This window comes from Amphiura filiformis, chromosome 6 (assembly GCF_039555335.1).
Source record: "Amphiura filiformis chromosome 6, Afil_fr2py, whole genome shotgun sequence".
In the NCBI taxonomy this organism is placed as follows: domain Eukaryota; kingdom Metazoa; phylum Echinodermata; class Ophiuroidea; order Amphilepidida; family Amphiuridae; genus Amphiura; species Amphiura filiformis.
Genome location: NC_092633.1, coordinates 68,294,382 through 68,311,584, shown reverse-complemented (window position 1 = coordinate 68,311,584; position 17,203 = coordinate 68,294,382). Strand labels below are relative to the sequence as shown.

General features: G+C 34.8%; 1 protein-coding gene across 7 annotated transcripts in view; it reads right to left on the bottom strand.

The window, feature by feature from the left end:
- The window catches only part of LOC140155909 (uncharacterized), a 157,323-nt gene that overhangs the window by 127,888 nt on the left and 12,232 nt on the right, over positions 1-17,203 (bottom strand). Inside the window, exon 1 of one of the 7 annotated variants that reach the window (XM_072178920.1) lies at positions 3,783-4,535. The exons of the other annotated variants lie outside the window; for them this stretch is intronic. The gene's annotated coding sequence lies outside the window, so the exon portion shown is untranslated. Of the gene's footprint in view, positions 1-3,782; positions 4,536-17,203 lie in introns of those variants that run through there. 7 annotated transcript variants of the gene reach the window in all.

Here is a 17,203-nt window from a genome sequence, read left to right as displayed (position 1 = left end):
ATTTTGTTAATTGGACTTTGCTTTCTCATTTGACACCCTGTTCGTGAAAAACGAACAAGAATTGACCAAGATATGCGCCTCCAAAGCCTCAAACCCCAATATCAAAAGTTGCATTTTCAACGATTTTCAATGGGAACGCATCGTTGTATTGCACACATACAAGCACCACGGGCCAATCAATAAAGCACACAGTGTAACAGGCACAATTGAATCGTTAAAATTGCAACTTTTCATTTTGGGGTTTGAGAGTTTGGAGGCGCATATCTTGGTCAATTCTTGCTCAATGTTCACGAACAGGGTGTCAAATGAGAAAAGAAAGTCCAATTAACAAAATGTATATTTCAGAATAATCCAAAATTATCAAGTTATTGAACAGCAAGGATGAATATAATTGACGAGTTTCTTTTTCTTTCACAGGGCATTTATGTACACCCATGGCCATTACACTATGGTGCAAAAAAGTAGAAATTCGAAGAAAAAAATGAGGGCGTTGCTGTAGAGCAAATCGCACATAATGACACATTCTGGCTTTAATTAAGATGTGGATGCACAGTACAGATGATGTCACATTCTATTGGCATGTTCTCACAGAGCTAAATACGACAACTGCATTCATAAATGTAATAGCCAGAGTATACACAATGGACAAGTGGACTACGTAGAAGTCTAAAGCTATCAACGAATTCGAAACAAATAGGCTATGTTCCGGGTTCGAGCCAGGCTTTTTGTGTATTTAGTTTCCGGTTCATTTTCGTACTGCACGTGCTTTTTCCCCAGGTACTCCGTTCCCTTTACTAAGTGGACTTTATTTCCTCAATATATTTTCTGTATTTTTATGTAAGTGGAAAATTTCACAATGCGCCAATAGATCCCAAGTGCCAGCCCTCAACCCACCCCATCCACATACGGCCAGAAATGGTCTCGTTCTTCGTGCATATATACCATGGAATTGTTTTAAATAGGGTCAAATGGAACATAATTACATCGCGTAAATCTTGAAGGAAGAAATGAAGTCCTTGTTCAGAAGTGAGTTCTCACAAAGTCGGTAACGATATTCTTTTACTTTGGCATTATTGAAGATCCACAATTAAATAAAGATGATTAAATTATGAATTACGTGTATTTATTTATACGTTTCCCAAGTTATCGGTCTACATATGCTGCATGTAAGGCTGTTTTTGTATTAATGCGTTATCAAAACGAAGATAACGATACGCTGGAATTGAATTATTGGTCTTATGTTCTTCGCCATTATGTCGTGTATCCTTATTAAAAATATTACGCATATTGCATCAGAATCACATAAAAACAACTTTTCAAAAGGTGATTTGGATGCTAAAAATATCACATATTTTGTTATTGATGCGATTAATTGATGATATTTTAAAGCACATAATACGATCGAGCAATATGCCTGAGATGACTTTTACGTTTGCAATATTAGTTAGCTTACTGGCTGTTCTCACAAGCTTTTAATATACTGAGTGTTATTATTCCACTAAAGGTCACCCAAGAATATAACATTTCAACAACTCACCCCCGTAAAGGATTTCTTCTTGTAAGAAAACACAAACTTTCACTGCATTAAGACTACCGATCCCCTAATAACTGCGGAATTAATTTGAATCTATATGGGGTGGAATGATGTTGAAATTTATTCAATCTTATATCCTTTATGGTGTCTTAACTGAGATAATCGTTTCAGATAGATATTGGCAACTTTATGATAAAAGGTTCAGAATTGTGTTAATGTGTATTCTTAATACAAGTACATATTTAAGGTCTTCGTAAGACAACTTTTAAGACTAAATCATGAAATTAGGTGTGTAAAGATTGATAGTTTGAATTCAAGTATAGTTTATAGTACATCAAAATTGAAATCGATACACTGCAACCCCAATTTCAGGTTAGCACAATGGGTGTGAAAACAATATGCATCGGGAATATCCGCAATCATCAAGCAATCCATCCACCCTCTTCTGCTCCACTCCCCCTTGTTCTCTCTATATCTCACCTCACAAACACACAGTCCACAACTGCGCCAAAAAAGTATCCAGACACTTGGAAAAATAATCACAATTTCAAAAAATTTTCTAAAATTTTTCTAATTGTAAGTATTAAAGTGTATTATTTATTACCTTATTTATACTATAGACAAACACGATCAAAGTTCTTGGATGATAAAAGTTCGTGGAGGTCCAAGTTGTGGAAAGTCTACATTACGCGAGTCTGATACATTATTGAATGATAATTTTTTGTTTTGTTTCGTAGGCCGGACATGTCAACAAACAATCTTTCTCACACATATGCACTCTACACACACCCCATCCTACCATCTTACCCCAAAGAACATATCCCACCCCACCACATGCACAAATGCCCCTGTTCACGAATGATGATGCATCCACATCATACAAAATAAATCCTTATCAAACATACGTGTATACCTTTAATTCAGTTTGCAGCTTTTATTGTTTGAGTGCTCCAAAGTTAACAGTTGTCTGATTTGATTCTGGTGCACATAATAGCCTGCAACACTTTACACACGGTATAAAGAAGGCTGTGATATTTTCTTTGCCTCTATATTTAGGAAAGCAACAAAAGATACTTGTTCCAACTTTTGACAGAAGTAAAAGTTGACGTGGTACATTTGATAAAACATGCCACTTTCATGCATGGTTATGATGTTTTCCAAAAGTGTCTTGTATAAGTTGTATATTCGATGTGAGAAATCGTTTGTAAAAGCATACAGGCTTTGTATTTGTTCTATGTAAGTATTAACCGCCTGCGCTTACAAATTTAGTATGCTGCCAGGTCTAGCAGAGCCTAATGTCATATTTCAAAGGCAGAACATTTTGTCTCGTTTATTTTCCAATTCAAAAATCACCACTCGGTTCGATGCTCCCTAAAAAAACCGTGTATCGTAACGCGAAAAATAGCTTTACCATTCTTGTAAAGTAGCTGATGCCATTCTTTTTTGTTGTCATTTTGGACCAATGATTGCCAGCTTTTGCATTTATGTCTTTTTGTATAAATATTGCCATTAAACTATTCTATTTTATAGCTTATTGCGTGAATTTTATAATAATGTTATCTAGGAATTTTTATTTCACAAATAACAGTTAAATGATTTTGACATAATGTGTTTGTTTTCGTGAAATGTTTGTAATTGTTGACTCTGGAATCTGATGTGAGAATCTAGGTAGACTTACCACAGTTTGGACCGCCACCAAGAATCATCGTCATTTCATATGGACTATATTGCAGTATAATATCTTGTGAACTAAATGTCTACAAAGAATAGCTGACAATTGAATTACAAGCAAAATGTACACAGTATTTCAATTGTTTTAATTCAAACTGTTGTTTTGCTTAATCAATGAGACAACTGTACTTGTGTTCTATTGAACAGTTATAATCATTGGGCATATCTATATCGCAAGAACAATTACAAAATTCGATGATACAATGTTCATTTTAACACATTGCATCCTAAGCATAATTTCCCCATTGGTACTTTTTTCAAAGCATTTTTGTGTATTCAAATAAAAAATATTTGTTTAAATTAGCGGATAGTTTTTAAGAAACACCTTTATCATGTTTATAGCGACAACTAGAAGCTAGAACGCTTGACAGGTTAAAGGCCCATTCAGTGATTTGCTCATCCGGACCATGGTAAAAATCATCAAAATTCAGATTTTGGTACCTTTGTCATTGCCATAGATACTAACAAAAACACAATAATTATTTCTATAGTATACACATCATCTTATTGTTCTTACCGATTTCTGATTCTCCTTGATTGGTTGTTTCAAACACAGTGACCGGTTTCCACTTTCAGTGACGATATAGAAAGTGTAGATAAAATCCCAATCCCAGTTTAACCATGCACAGTGAACTGAAGTTCATCAAACTGCTCAGAAAAAGTTTACCTGCTACAGAAATGTACAAGAATATATCGCGGTTTCATCTGTTGAATCACATCATGTCTGTTGCAAAGATTTTGAATCCGTTCGTAATTAGATAATACACAGGCTGTGATTGTCAAACGGTTGATGTGCGGATGTGTCCTCCGATGATCAATTGTTATCAAGAGCTACCAAAAGGTTTCACGTCTTGCTTTTATCACATCAGTGTAACTTCCTATATTTTACTGGTAGAGATCGAATCCAGAGATGTCCTCATTATGAAAGGACAAATTACCCGGCGCTGTTCTCACATATTGTTGGTGTGTATTATTCAAAAAGCAACTAGTCATGCTAGTTGCGACATATGAAACGTCCTGGACATCATAGAAAATCACAGGCAGTTTTTTAGTTGTGACGGTGGCGCTTTATTTCAATTTACTGATAAATATGTGCACTGTGTGTGTATACATCTTATGGCGATTCTAAAATAAGGGCCTTTACCAGTACACATTATAGACTATACATAGGCCTAACATCAATTCCATGTTATCATGTGCACGCTGTTGTTGCCTAACCTATCTTGCAACTTTATTTGTTTGTGTAGCTGAGAGAAAAGCGAGCGTGTGTATGGCTGCTTGCTGATTGTCTGGTTATGTTTTCACCCCAATGGACAATTGGATAGACCAAGGTCGACTTTCCACAACACGGATATCCACGAAGTATAATTATAGATGTTGCCAACATTAGGGGGGCGGGTGTCTATATAGTGTATGATGTATTTGCTATATTGCATTTTTCAACTCCTTCTCACCCAGTGACCCCCTTGTTTTGGATTTTTTTCTGAACTTACTCTTACTTGACCCTCTTTTTTGTTTTACTGACACCATATAAAACACTTTTTAATTTTTTATTTGGACAAAAATTTTTCAACTTTTATATTTTGACTCAAAATTTTCCAGTCTCACCTTTCTGGTGTCGAACCTCTCATAGGCTATGCCATATTTTTGATATTTAAAATAAAAATATGTTATTAATCATGATGAACGCATTCAGTTGAACTCAAAGTAATATACTCAACAACTCCGATTTTCTGATTTACCAGTTTATTGATCGCGAAAGCCTGAGTAAAAAATATCACTTGAGAAGCTATAACAAATATAGAGGGAGTATACGGTGACTGAAAAGATCAGATGTGAAAATCTATCAATTGTACACAAATTAATACAAATCATAGTTTAATGCTTTATAAGGTGGTATTGGATGCATTTTCTAGAATATTAAATATTCTTTTATATTAATGAGCCTTTACAGTCCTTTTAGCTCATTAACTATATTGTAATATTGATTATTGATAAAAACAATAAGATACAAAGAAAATGGAATTTGATGTATTATGGAAACCGTATGTCCGATTTGATTCAAACAAAAAGCATATTGGTCACTGTACCTTACCCGACTCATAATTTCCAGAAAATGCCTCCAATACCACCTTAAATGTAATAGCCATGCACACGGAGAAGGCAAGAGAACCTGAATTAACTTTTGACTTATATAAAACCGCTCAAGTAAGAGTGATTGAAAGATCTCGTAAGTCAGAGTGATGTTTGAGGCTAGATAACCTGTTGTTATATAATAACTTTTGACTTTACGCCTTTAGCACATTCACATTTAAGTTAGAAACTATGTCACTGTCAATAACATTTCGCATTTGGAAATCATGAATGATATTAAAGTACATTGTAAAGTTCAGATGTCATCCTGACTCGATTAAGTTTGGCCCACCACAAGAACATTATATAACACATCCCACTCATAAAACATGTGTCTTAGAGAAGACAGCAGTGATATTTACATCCATTTCATTTAGTCAACGCTACAAGATTAAGGCAACCCCAAAAAGTCAGTCGGTCTTTATGACGCTACAATATTAAGGCAACCCAACATACACAAAAAGTCAGTCAGTCCGTCTCTGAACCTTTAAGGGTTTCTAGAGGGTTCCTGGATTTCTGGAACCAAGAGCTAGGGTTCCATACACGGGACAACCAAGGTTCTAATTGGCACCCTTTTTTTATAAGAGTGATGGGAACCGGCTTTTTGTATTCACATTTTTTTATTGTAATATCATCATAGGTACAAAATGTACAAATTAATTAATTTAATCAACGTTTTGCTTGTTTATATAAGCATATTACTAGTAAAAGGCTTGGAAACACACGTATGACCAACATGACCAAAGTAATATGAAAGCTACAAGAATTTGAATTTAAACTAAGGTTTTGGTAAAAATGACATGAACATAATCGGCGCCAAACATGCCTAAGGATGGGGCATCTTAGGCGCCACCATCCACTTCCCCCAGTTAAAATTAGATCGAAAACGGTGAAATTACACGTTTTGTGAGGTAAGACAATGTAAGGTATCGACCCGGGATATGGGCAAAACTGTCCATCCTAACTTACAGCAAAGAATTTTGCTTACAGGTGTATTTGCTAGTTTTTGCCACTTCTCATAACCCCTTTGTGGAAAAATCCTGGCACTGCACTGCAGAAATATCGTAATGAACACGGTCTACCGCCTACTTTATTTCGAGAATGGGGTAATGTGATACAAATTTGTTGTGTCTACATTTTGTCATCATCTTCACGTTGGTTAAGGGAACCTTAAGGTGACACTCTTAAGAGACACACTTAAAACACACTAAAATGACATGCAGCTTGTAATTTAAACAATAAATGATCTCTTCCAAAATCATTTATTTAGGATGCATTATATTTTGGTACTGCGATGATCGTCAATGGTAATTCTGTTAATACATTGACAAGATGATGGCCTCATTGTACTATAGTATTAGAGCTATCATTTGTGTTTGGGGGGGAGGGGGTTACCGGACTTAATATTGGAAATAAAATTATTTCGCCAGCGAATTGGGCGGTAAAAAAATAAACTTTCCACCGTCATCGGCGGCAAAAAAAATCCGCCAAACCCTAACTTCCATGCCCCTCTCCTAAAGAAATCGATGCGTCCCATCAGGTGTTCAGACTTTTTACACCCTGACGATCTAACATTGAGGGGACTAGCAGAAAATTGAGAGTGTGTCTCAAAAGCATTCTCAGATTTAATTTTATTGCAAGTTGTATTTTGTAACGGATGAGCGCCACCTTATGGTTTTCCTAAAGCGACCGACGTATTTGGTGACAAGACAACGCAAAGTTTAGTGTTTCTCTCTCTGACTAGGATCATAGCGGGATATGACAATTAAGTGCAATCAAAATCTTGTTAGAAAATTCTTTAAAATATTTAGGTCATTTAAACCACGTTTGAATATGCCTATATAATAATACGCCCATTTATGGATTTGTGATAGGCCTACACCTTGTGATACTCAAGTAAAGTTCAAAGCTAAAATCTGCAAAGTGAATGAATCCAGATATGCAAATGAAGTTTCGTGACTTTCATTTTGTAATTCGACAGCATCTGAGTTTTTGAGACATTTTTAAAAAGCGCGCGGAACACTATGCATCATAACGTTAATCATATTTGTTTATCTTTATTTCAATAAAATTGGTAAAACTAGTAGTTCATCTTTTTTTAACTCTCAATTTCAGCTAGTATACTCTGCTACGGTAAACAGAGCTATACCTCTTCACGCACAAACCTCTTGAACTTTTCCTGAACTTCAGGGTGTGTTTAAATTCATCGCCATCACAAAAAGACTACAAACTACAAATCAATCATTGTCGTGTTTTCTCGTACCAATGAATAAAGAGGAGGCAAATTTACTGTGTAATTTAGCAATATACCATTTGTTAATGCTAATCATTATTGGAGTTGTGATGCAAATTAAATAAATGAATAAATTACAAGCAATCCAAACCGCATTTATAGTAGGCCTACAGTAATTAAAGGGTTAGATCTTTCCAACATCATAATGACAAAGTGGTTATATCATGGTCGATATTATCCATAGGTAGCCAATTGCAACTTCTTGCAGTGCTATTTTTAGTCGAGAGCAGTATGGTCAAAGTCAAGTTGACCATGTCGACCGATGGTCACTTGACTCACTTCAGGTATTGAAATTACACGCAAGGGGAAAGATGATGACATAGATTCGCCGTTGAATCTCAAGTGCAGTGCCACTCAGTGAATAAATTTGGGAATTCCCGTGTTTATAGGCTTCATGCTTGGTCATCCACATGATTCATATCCCTAATGCTGCAACCATATACTGAATTACCATTTGATTGAGCGATGGAAATATCCTTTACGATGATAGGTAAGAAATAATATTAAAATGCATTGAGGTGTCATATTCGTGTCCGCCACTCTCTGAATGTCAAATACGATATCCTATGAGCGCGCCATCCTTTTCGTTTAGAAATTGCATTTGAAAATTGGTGCCACTGAAAAGTTGGTGACGACGTCATGATATCCATGCCCCCTTCATGCGTGTCATAAGACCCTTGACAGATATGCTGTAAAATGAAGTTTCAACTTTTGATGACGCTTCGATACTTGTTAACGCGAAAACATTGTTTCCACAAAACAAAAAACGCTCATTACCTGGCACCTTTGGAATTTGATTCATGCATCTACATTTCCTTATAGATATTATTTTTATTCCACATAACTAAATCTGAATTTTGAGGGTATCCTTTTCAGTAAATGTTACAACATTCATCGTTGCTCCCGTATCAATCTGCTCATGATATTAAAAGTATACACACATGTTTCGTGGTTTATACGTCATTAAACAATTACTAGTATGTTATTTTCTCCCACGTATGATGAGGACTCTATTGCTCAAAGTTGGAAAACCTTAAATGGCATTACACAGAACTAGGCTTATTGCATTTATTGTGGATACTGGATAGTATACCACATTTATGTCAAGCTTTGTCAATCTAAGTCTAAGTAACAATTAGCCAATTAGGTTACAATTATACATCGCGGTTACAATTCACGAGCAACATAAATGAGAGCCAAATATGTTGAGTCAATCTATTGGTATTTACGCATTCAGGGAAAATATAAGGCATGCGGTATAACGATGGCGTGACTAACTTCGCGTTATTGTGTTCCCCGGGTTGTGTTCTATTCCCACAACGTTTTATTTCTTTACACTGTTGACCAACATACACGAATTTCACACAACACATAAAAAGAATACAAATCTGACATTTTAATATATCTTACACATCCCTTGTATATTTACATGATTCAGGCCTACTGCAGAGAAAGCGTTTTAAACAACATAGATTCTCGCTGTGTTCACAATTATGCAATTTTCTATATCCCAACGACATCATCGTAGCGTATTATTTGTTTCAACGTAAGGTTAATCAGGTCAGATACTAAAGCATAATCAGGTCATGATGTTTCAAAAACTGTTACAGTATTTCACCGAGTAAAAGGCAATTAAAATACACTACGCCATTGAAATGTCTTCTTGTGTTTACAGCAAAATCCTCAAATTTTACCCATTATGATTTGTTCGATCACTGATACCATGATTTGAGTCTATGGTTATTTTCGCGATAACAATTGAGTCGCACTAGGGACCTGGTCCCTTCAAGCAAAAGAGTCGTGATTTTCGGGGTGATCCAAAGTTGTTTTATAGTTTTTATATTATCTGTTGCTTGTTGTTGTTGTGTTGTTAACCTCAAGATGGTGTACATGAATGGAATTTGCTTCCAGTTGATGTAAAAAAAAATCCACAACTCATTCACAGCTTTAAAAGGCAATTACTTTTAATCTTGATTTGAATCTGTATTATCATAATTATGCAGTTTTATCATTATGCAGTCTGTTGTTTCACAACTCGAACTGGCCAATATACGCAATGATACAAAGATACCTAAATATAGGGAATATATTTATATATATTATTCAGATAAATCGTATTATAATTTTTATAAATATAGCATGCTTGAACTTTTCACGTTTCACATAATCCTAAGATTGACCGTAACAACCTTACTGTAATAACAGTGATATATAATAAAAACATTTTGCGATCACCCTGTACTACCAAAAGGAAATAAGTCCATAATGATGAAGTCATTTATTTACTATGACAGCAAATACACAAGTTTTGTATATGGAGATACCTTTTGGCTATTGGCACCGAGAAACATGTGTATTTACCTTTTAAAGAATCAACCCAAATTGTCTTCTAAACATTTTACAGATGGTACATATGGGATGATGGTGATCTATCAAACGTACAGATGGTCAAGAGGTTAGAAGTCGATCCGAGTCGCATCTTCGCACATTGTCCAACCAAACATGGATTTCAGAATCAAACATTTGGCAATGCAGAGATCATCACCCGGCACAGAGAAAGTGCAACTTAGACAGGGCAAGCAAGTTCATAATTTTAAGTCCACTTATAAGTCATGGTGCTAAATTAGGAAATCCCTGAATTATTTCAAATAAATGAAGAAAATGATATGATTCTAATGAACAGGTATATGTCACCCCATGTATATTGGGTTATAGGCATAGGCTAAAAATTGCTGATCCATTGATTATCCTTTTCTGGTGCATTGTGGGATAGAAAAGGGGAAAATCGATCGCTAATTTGCCCCCTTTTCTATCCCACAATGCACCAGGAAAGGATAATCAATGGATCAAAAATATAGCTTATTGTCGCTTAGTTTGGACAATTGGCCCTTGATGAAATTTCATTTGGCATCTTTTAATAACATATATCACTCTTCATTTTAAACAAAAACAAAAAACACATAATAACAAACAGACAAAAGTGCAGAAAATGCATCTCCACTAGCTCTGCCAGTCAGGTTATCCAGGATCAGATGAACTCTAAATGTTACACCCGAACCATGCCCAAACGGACAAGAAAATCGGATCCACAGCTAGCCCCTGCAGCCAGGAATGGAGGATATTAAAGGGTGTATCCCCTATTACCTTTAAGAATTGATGTACATGTTGCAATATTGTGACAGCACGTAGCAAATCTTGGACTAATATTAATCTTTAATTCAGAATATAACCCTATTACACCCCCTCTCTTCATGGTTTTACACACTTTAACCACGCGTAGAGTAGTTTTTGGTCTTTTGCTTTCTTTCGGCGCCCAAGGGTCAAGCGGTAACGATAAAAAACCCTCCCAAAAGTTGAGTAACAACAGAACAATCACCACCCCCTCTTTGCCCATGCAGGCATGTCTAGAATACCGCAAATAAAACCTCAACATAATTCTAACATTATTTTCAAAACCAATGACAAGCAATCATCATTTCTGGCGACGCTGACCAATTTGTCAAAATCCTTCTTCATTATTTGTTGGGCCAACAGAAAGAACGATAGAATGGTAATTACCTTACAAAGTGAAGGCAAGAATGTGTTCAATGGCTGAACACTGTTTTTGCAGTGTGCTTGCTTGCTTGCTTGCTTGCTTGCTTGCTTGCTTGTTTGCTCGCTCGCTCGCTCGCTCGCTCACTCACTCACAAACAAACAACTAAATCACCAATATTTAGAAAGCAGGAGGAAACCGGAGATCCCGAAGGAAACGTGGGAGAACGAGCATGGAATCGGGATAAACCAAGTGCACATACAGTCCTTGGGAACGGCCGGGGCTTGAACCCGGGACCTCAGTGGTGCAAGATGAGGGAACAACCGCTGCGCCAACTCGCTCTTCCAACCCGGGGTGGTACTTAACACAAATGACCATGCGGGTATGTTCCCCCGAAATCCCGTTTTTGGGCCGCGTGTAACTCCAAAACACCACTCAATTTAACCAAAACAGTATTTCATAAGACCCATTACCGGCACGTCGGCATCTCCCAAATACCCACCATCTCCATTTCCGGGGAACATACCCGCCACAAAATCCCGATCTGTTCTATAGTTTTACGATGCTATGGTCTCTTCCAGCAAATAAACACAACCTCTATCTAGAAGGGTTATTTTTTAAGGAAAGAAACTGGAATGCCAACTTATTTTCCGAAAGAACTGGAATTCCAATTACCAGCTTGGAAATTCATTCAAATGGGTGAAAATCATGGAATTTGCAAAACAAGTGCGTCAAATTCAGGATTATTGACTTTTGATCGAGAATAACCCTCTACTGGAATTTTTTCCACTTAGGGAGCTTTAAAGGGTGGCCTTTAAACCTCTCAGATTTCCCGTGACCACTTGGTGTGGAAAATTTTCTGGAATTCCGTACCCATCAATATGAGGGGACTTATTTTGATTCAAACTAATGCCTACCAACATGACCAAAGACAAATTGTCGATCCACATAAATTTTAAATAAAATGGAAGAGCGAAGACGAAGAATAAAAATCCAGGAAAAAATATTTTTAGAAGAGCTGAACACAAATAAGAGAAGTCTTATTCTCTTATTTCCATGCATGGACAGCCACTGGACATCATGGTCATGGTGGTGGTTTTATATCATTTAAATAAGGACATCCCTTTACACGGGTCATTAACAACGATTTCCGCTATTGGCCATCCAGACAAACTACTTCCATACGAAAGACGGATTGCAGAATGTTGACTTCTGTAGATTAAATTATTCGATGAAGGCAAATATACGGCTAATGAAATCTAGTTTATTCCATTAACTACATATATTCGTGCTTCCAGAATTGAATAAGATATTATCATTATTTACTAACAAAACAAAATATGTATATGAATTATTGCCATGGAAACGACCAAATATTAATCGTATTAAGTGGCACCGACTGCCGGGAATTCGACGAGGCAAATAAAACTGTTTATTTTGCAGCTTGTTGTGTTGTGTTTACTAAAAGTAATATGCTTTATGAAATATCATTAAACTAGTAATAGACATGATAGTACTAGTATTCTTACGTCAGCCAAGGTGTAACTTGATTTACAAAGCTGTCATCCAATGACCCCCTCTTTTAATAGTTCTAAACCTATTTTCTGCGCCGAAAGAAACAAAATCATACAAATTTTATTTTTAAATATGGTATCTATAGTCAAAATATATTTTTACATCTTGTCGTATATTGTATTGTAAACTAAATCCTTCGTGTAAGTGTTGTGCAATGGATGTTTAGTAAGCGTTCACAAACATTATTGTCATAATTTTTGCACCTCAAATAATTCTACATTGGCAGAGAGATTCTGACTACTTCAAATTTGCACTCGCAAAACTCATTTTAGCATGTATAGCGTTTAGAGAACCCGTTAGAAAGAGATGGCCCATCAGTTAGCTTCAGTTCCTACAGTTTGGAAAATTTGAAAATTATAACTTACTTTTATACTTCTAAACGCAGGATGACGAACTATATGCAAGTTCATGATGTCATCAGAAAGTTCCCAAGTTATAGCCTGTAGTTTACCCGTTCAACGTACTGTGAACAGACGTGACGGTCCAAATAACACCCTGTATGATATTCTTTGTTAAAAGTTGTCATTCTGAAATGGTTTCATATTCATTCTTTTGTCAATTTGTTGTGTCCAAGGTTAAAAATTATGCAAATCATTGTATTTGAGCAGTTTCATTGATGCCAAATATAATAAACAACAAGAGCGGCGTAGAGCGGTTACCACACCATAGCTGAACCATGGGGCTTCGGCAGTATTTTGTGGTATATCCCAGCAAACACAAAACGTTTTCGACATCATTCGCAAAAGGTTGTCAGAAAACGTTTAAATGTCGGGTTGTATAAAGGGTATATTAAGAGTATAAAACGTTTTCGTAACCTTAAAAAACATTTTTTTTTTTTTTTTTTCTCAGCAAACAAAAATGTTTTACAGAAAACGTTTAAATGTCGGGTTATATAAAGCGTATAAAAACGTTTTAATAACATTCCAAAAACATTCTTGAAAACTTGATACAAAACATTCTAAACAAAATGTTATTTTGGGGTTGAAAAAATATTTTGCGAAAAATGTTTGCCCAAAATATTTTCAATAATGTTTTAAAAACGTTTTCATGACCTTTATATAACCCGACATTTAAATGTTATTAAAAGGTTTTGAAAAAAACATTTTAAGAACATTTCTGTGTTTGCTGGGTTCAAATATTTTAACATAATGTTATTTAAGTATTGACATAATATTTGGCAAAAATGTTTGCAAAAATAGTTTACAATAACATTTTTTGAAAACATTTAAAAATATTGTTGTAGTGTGTTTTCATACAAAACGTTTTAAATCGTTATCATGACCTTTATATAACCCGACATTTTAATGTTATTAAAACGTTTTTACCTAAACCAAAAGCCAAAATACAACTTATTTAAAACGTTTTTAAAACGTTATTGTGTTTGCTGGGATGTTACTGTCACCCGCGTATTATACCTTCTTGAGATTTTGAATCATTGTATTTGGGTAGTTTCATTGCCAAATATAATAAACAACAAGAGCGGCGTAGAGCGGTTACCACACCATAGCTGAACCATGGGGCTTCGGCAGTATTTTGTGGTATATGCTACTGTCACCAGCGTATTATACCTTCTTGAGATTTTGAGATATAGATCAAAAAAAAAAAATTAAAAAGAATTTTGACCAGAATCTTATGAGGAGGGTCGCTCCCGGTTGGCAAATTATTATCATTATATTCTGTACTTTTTTCTCTTTCATTTGACATCACTCGGGGAGTCATACCTTCTCAAGTTATGAAAAGGACCCACAATATGAATATTGATAGGTCTAAGTTACAATGAGTGATACCCCGATATGTATATTTTTTTCTATATTCTTCACTTTTTTCTCTTTCATTTTGATACTACTCGGGGGTCATAACTTTTGGGGATTTCGAGATCTATAGATATACGGTATATGAAAAGGACTCAAAATAGGAATATTGAACCGGGTCTTATGAGGAGTGTCACCCCCATGCGAAAAATAATTTTAATACATTCTTTACTTCTTTATCCACCACTCGGGTGTTATACCTTCTTGGCATTTCGAGATATGAATTTGGGACCCAATATATGAATATTGCCCCAGATCTTATGAGGAGTGTTACCCCCGGTGAGGAAATTTTTTTTTTTTTATTCTTTACTTTGTTCTCTGTCATTTGACATATAGGGGGCCATACTTGGCATTTTGAGATGTGAAAAGGACCCATATGAATATGGACCCGGGTCTTGAGTGTCACCCCCGGATGGGGATAGCCTATATTTTTTTTATCACCTTCTTTACTTTTTTCTTTTTCATTTGACACCACTCGGGGTCATACCTTCGTGGCATTTCAAGATATGTCAAAACTAACCAAAATGTTAGTCAATCAGTCAAGTTAAATGGTAGAAAGTAGTTTTTAAAGGTTTTACCTGCATGCCCGGTATGTAATTAAATAAATAGTCACAAAAATTTAAGACGGTGATGAATCCGTTTTTGCATAATGACATCCTATGTTTAGCATATTTTTAAAACGGCTCTTTTGTTATTTTCAATTCAAATTGTGAGTTTGTTTTACACAAAAAGTAATTACCACCTTTAAGAAAGAGTTTATTAAAGTATAATTAATAGAAAACGAAAATATGCTTTAATATAAACATTTGTGATTTCGAAATATTCGTCGAGATAATCAACAGTTGGGTCAATACATACGAGTATTCAATATGAATTGATTCATCATTCATTGCTGTTTCCACTTAATCCAAAACCAAAAAGTGTATTTATAATCATGATAATTGACCGAAAAATTGGTTTGGGTTTTTATCCAAATAGTACTATGCAAGGGCTACAACTCCATTCAAGCAAAATATTTTGACACTGTTCCAGAAACCATCACACATGTCGAATGCTCATGTTCAAAATATGAGGAGAAAACCATATTAGTATTTTATAAACCTACAATGTTTATTATAAACACATGGCATTGCACTGAGTGAGTGTTTTAATAGTTTGGTGTCATTTTAAGACACTGGATAAATGAGTCATCGCGATGATATACCTCCATACCCCACTCCATACGTTCAAGTGAAGATGAATGGGATCGTCTTGAATTTCTTAAGCGCGCTTCAGACTCCATATTGTACGTACAATATTGTATGTACAATACTTTTCGTGACGTCAAAAAGTATTGCACGTGCAATAAATAGTATGTACCGGGAAAATATATATTGTGCTACAATCGTTGGTTGCTTAATTGATACGTAGTTGCCAAATTTCTAAGAGTGGTAAATTTAGTGAGTGTTCGTGCACGGAATGATGAACATCTTTTTATGTCTTTTTGTATTCAACTGTACTTAATATTAAAAGGCCTATTAATACTAACGATATCAATAATATTAAAATTGTAATAATAATATAAATGGCGCATTCATTTCTTATTCATTTATTTATAGATTTATTTATTTAGGCCTATTTGTTTATTTATTTATTTGTTTATTTATTGATTGATTGATTGGTTGATTGATTGATATTAATAAATCAATACTCATAACATGTTATGTGTAGGCCTATGTTGCCTAAGTTGAAGTGAGTGTTCGTGCACGGAATGATGAACATCTTTTTATGTCTTTTTGTATTCAACTGTACTTAATATTAAAAGGCCTATTAATACTAACGATATTAATAATATTAAAATTGTAATAATAATATAAATGGCGCATTCAGTTCTTATTTATTTATTTATAGATTTATTTATAGATTTATTTATTTAGGCCTATTTGTTTATTTATTTATTTGTTTATTTATTTATGTATTTATTTATTGATTGATTACTGATTGATTAATTGATTTAGCGATTCATTTATACTGACATTTAGTCATATATTGATTTAGTCAGTTTCTTAAGTAATATTTGTAGGCCTATGTATTTATTCTGGTTTTGATTTGATTGATACTGATATTTTTTATTGTTTTTAAAGTTTTGGCATATAACATTATACATTATAACACGTTGTGTTATGAATTTGCAACAGCTTTTTACATGTTGATATCGTTGAGGCATGTTATGATGGTGTATGTTATAGACCTACTTATGATCATCCCAATACATCCATAAACGTGTTAATGTGAAACGAGATTACTTGAAATATATATTTCAGAGTTGAAAGCGTTTCAACTACGAACATAATTCTAAAATATGTCTCTCTGATTGGTTGATTGTCAAGAGGATTACGGCATCCTCAAAGCCTCTTGCTGTAATTCTCTAATCGATATCTATTATAGGACCGATCTTTTGAAATCCATACAACCGTGTCAAATGAAATAGTCTCGGATCATAGTTTGTGGACGATACAACATTGATACGTCAGATTTCGGAATTGTATTAAAAATAGGCACAAATCACATTTAAAACAGGTTGAATGCTGGCAAAAGTAGATAAAATAACTATG